The 4,319-nt window shown below is 41.0% G+C and overlaps 1 pseudogene; it reads right to left on the bottom strand.

The window, feature by feature from the left end:
* Window positions 1-908: 908 nt before the first annotated feature.
* Window positions 909-1,035, bottom strand: LOC120243592 (annotated as a pseudogene).
* Between the last annotated feature and the right edge of the window lie 3,284 nt (window positions 1,036-4,319).

Below are 4,319 nucleotides of genomic sequence, written 5' to 3'. Positions count from 1 at the left end.
AGACACCAAAACCGACAGGACGGAGATGCCTGCCTGGTGATCAGAAAGGATCTCGGGGCTCTCTCACGCTCTCTCTCACTGACACCGTCCATCCTTCAGGGACCCCTGAACCTGCCGGAGCCGGCCTCCAACAGAAATGATGCTCAGCATCCCTCCTCATCAGGGAAATAGAAATCAAAACCACACTTAGATACCACCTCACACCAACCAGAGTGGCTAAAATGAGCAAATCAGAGGACTCTAGATGCTGGTGAGGATGTGGAGAAATGGACACCCTCCTACCCTGTTGGTGGGAATGTAAACTGGTACAGTCCCTCTGGAAAACAGTGTGGAGGTTCCTCAAAAAATTAACAATAGAACTCCCCTATGACCCAGCAATAGCACTGCTAGGAATTTACCCAAGGGATATAGGAGTGTTGATGTATAGGAGCCCATGTACCCCAATGTTCATAGCAGCACTCTCAACAATAGCCAAAACATGGAAAGAGCCTAAGTGTCCATCAACTGAGGAATGGACCAAGAAGGTGTGGTTTATCTATACGATGGAATACTACATGGCAATGAGAAAGAATGAACTTTGGCCATGTGTAGCAACATGGATGGACCTTGAGGGTATTATGCTGAGCAAAATAAGTCAGGCAGAGAAGGACAAATACCATATGTTTGCACGTATAGGAGGATTAGGAGGAACTTAATGGAGGACCATGGGGGAGAAGAAGGGGGGAAATAGTGGCGGAGAGGGAGAGAGGCAAACCTTGAGAGACTCTTGAATGCTGAGAACAAACTGAGGATTGATGGGTGTGGAGGGGAGTGGGGAGATGGGCATGGAGGAGGGCACTTGTGGGTGTTATATGGAAACCAACTTGACAATAAACTATTTGTAAAAAAATATATAAAAAATCAACTCAAAATGGAAAAAAAAAGAATTTGAAGAGAAAAACAAAACTGTCACCATTTTAGGATTGCTATTGCCCTCATATGAAACTGATAAGAACAGATATTACACCTGATCTTAGCTAAAGGCCAAGAAGTGATATTTAATTGCCCTCATAAAAAATAAACCAAAGCTACAAATAAAATTTATTAGAATCTGTAACAAAGTAAAAGGTGGCTAGATTTAAAATCAATGTATTAAAGTTTCATTTCTCTAGCATAGCAGCAAGCAATTAGAAAATGTAACTTCAAAAAATATCTTTAACAGTAGCAACAAAAATCATGATATCTGGAAATACACCTAGCAAAATGTGTATAGAATCTTTATGAAGAAAATTAGAAAACCTCATTGAAAGACTTTAAAGATTGGTATGCCTGGGTGCTCAGTCACTTGAGCGTCGGACTTCAGCTCAGGTCATGATCTCACAGATCCCTGAGTTCAAGCCCTTCGTTGGGCTCTGTGCTGACAGTTCAGACATTTCAGAGCCTGGAGCCTGCTTCCGATTCTGTGTGTGTCTCTCTCTGCCCCTCCCCTATTCACACTCTGTCTCTCTCTCTCAAAATAAATAAATATTTTTTAAAAATTTAAAAAGAAAGACTTTATTGATCTTTAAAAATACAGATATACACTATACTCACTGGTAGGAAAATTCAATATCATTAAGATCTGATTCTCCTCAAATCGTACAATCAATGAAATGTCCACCGAAATTCCATCAGAGCTGAGGAATTTGGCTGATTCCCAATTTTTGTGGAGGCATAAGGTTTGTGGTTGACTCAGCCAGTAGAGCATAAAACTCTTGATCTCGGGGTTGTGAGTTAAAGCCCCACATTGGGCATGCAGCCTATTAAAATAAACATATATATGCATATATATATATGTATATGTATATATATATGTATATACATTTTTGTGGAGGCCCCAGATGCCAAAAATAGCCATGATGCTTCTGAAAAAGAACAAGGTAGAAAGGCTTGTCCAATCAGATATTCATTTATTATAAAACTACAATAATTAAGATAGACAAACCAGTGAAGCAAAAGACAAAGCCTAGAAGTGTATGAATGTATTTTTTGGAAAACTGACATCAGAAGAAATAGCACAATAGCTTGGTTGAAAACATATCTATTAATCAGTAAGCGGTGCTGGAACATTTGGTTGTTGTTGGGAGATGATTCTGCTTGAGACCTATGTGTCTGTACATCTTGTGAGCGGAGACACTAACTGCCTTTATTCCAGGCTGTCTTTTCAAGATTCTTTGCATCTCAAACAGCCTGGGAAGATAGAGATAAGGCCTCCTCCAGAACAAAGGGTAGATTTGTTTATTGTTCTTTAATAAAGATAATATCTCCCTCCAAGGCAAAGTCAGGTTTGATTATTGCCCATTGTAAAAGAGTCAGGTTGTCTAAGGCTCAGAGTCCCTCTCCTGCAGTGCAGGTACCCCTGGCCCTCTCCTCATAGCCCTCTGGGAATGTGACAAAGGGAGCCAGGGCCGACAGGCTTCTTGCTAGGCCGTGGGCGATGAAGTTGTTTGTCTCTACCAGGGGTCTCATGTGTTCTGCCGATATTCATTGCTGTGGCAGTCCAGCTTCTTAGCTTACAAGTAGGATTACGATCGTAGTGCTTCAGTTATCCACTTGGGGAAAAAAAATATAGGGGTGATTGGGTGGCTCAGTCAGTAAGCATCTGATTCTTTTTTTTTTTTTTTCAAATAGTTTATTGTCAAATTAGTTTCTACATAACACTCAGTGCTCATCCCCAAAGTGCCCTCCTCCATGCCCATCCCCCCTCCCCCCCACATCCATCAGTCCTCAGTTTTTGTCAGCATTCAAGAGTCTCTCATGGTTTGCCTCTCTCCCTTTCCCCCACCATTTCCGCCCTTCTTCTCCCCCTTGTTCCTCCTTCAAGTTCCTCCTAATCCTCCTATACGTGCAAACATATGATATTTGTCCTTCTCTGCCTGACTTATTTCGCTCAGCATAACACCCTCAAGGTCCATCCATGTTGCTACACATGGCCAGATTTCATTGTTTCTCATTGCCATGTAGTATTCCATGGTATAGATAAACCACATCTTCTTGATCCATTCTTCTGTTGATGGACACTTAGGCTCTTTCCATGTTTTAGCTATTGTGGAGAGTGCTGCTATGAACATTGGGGTACATGTGCTCCTATGCCTCAGCATTTCTGTATCCCTTGGGTAAATTCCTAGCAGTGCTATTGCTGGGTCATAAGGGAGTTCTATTGTTAGTTTCCTGAGGAACCTCCACACTGTTTTCCAGAGGGGCTGTACCAGTTTACATTCCCACCAACAGTGTAGGAGGGTGCCCGTTTCTCCACATCCTCGCCAGCATCTAGAGTTCTCTGATTTGCTCATTTTAGCCACTCTGACTGGCGTGAGGTGGTATCTCAGTGTGGTTTTGATTTGTATTTCCCTGATGAGGAGGGATGCTGAGCATCGTTTCATGTGTCTGTTGGCCATCTGGATGTCCTCTTTGGAGAAGTGTCTGTTCATGTCTTCTGCCCATTTCTTCACTGGGTTGTTTGTTTTTCGGGCGTGTAGTTTGGTGAGTTCCTTATAGATTCTGGATATTAACCCTTTATCTGATATGTCATTTGCAACTATCTTTTCCCATTCCGTTGGTTGCCTATTAATTTTCTGGGTTGTTTCCTTGGCTGTGCAGAAGCTTTTAATCTTGATGAGGTCCCAACAGTTTATTTTTGCTCTCGATTCCCTTGCTTTTGGGGAGTAAGCATCTGATTCTTGATTTCAACTCAGATCATGATCTCACCATTCATGGGATGGAGCCCCACATCGGGCTCTGCACTGACAGCACAGAGCCTGCTTGGGATTCTCCTCTCTCTCTCTCTCAAAATAAATAAACATTTAAAAAACAGAAAAAAGGAAATTAGACATCTGATTCACATTGTACACAAAAATCTACTCTAGATGAATTAAGGGGTTAACTATGAAAGGCAAAATTTTAACTTTTAGAAGAAAATGTGGATGATCTCGGGAAAGTGAAGGGTTTATTGAACAACACAAAATACCATAAAGGAAATCATTGATAAACTCAACTAGCCTAAAATAAAAGACTTCTGTTCCACAAAATATTCCACAAAGAAAACTAAAAGCCATTAATTGAGAGATGTTTGCTAAATATATTATTGGTAAAGGTTAACAATAAAAATATATACGGGAATCTTAAAAATCAATTTCCTTAAAGCCAAGAGAAAATGAACAAAAGATATATATAGGAATTTAACAAAAAAGAAAACACACGGGTGCCTGGATGATTCTGTTGGTGGAGTGTGACTCTTTACCCCAGGGTTGTGAGTTTGAGCCCCATCGTGGGTGTAGAGATTACTTAAAACTAAAATCTTC

Source organism: Hyaena hyaena, unplaced genomic scaffold (genome assembly GCF_003009895.1).
Source record: "Hyaena hyaena isolate Hyena2069 unplaced genomic scaffold, ASM300989v1 scaffold_347, whole genome shotgun sequence".
NCBI classification, from domain to species: Eukaryota; Metazoa; Chordata; class Mammalia; order Carnivora; family Hyaenidae; genus Hyaena; species Hyaena hyaena.
The sequence above is the reverse complement of the archived record's forward strand: the minus strand, read 5'-3'. Positions and strand labels throughout refer to the sequence as shown.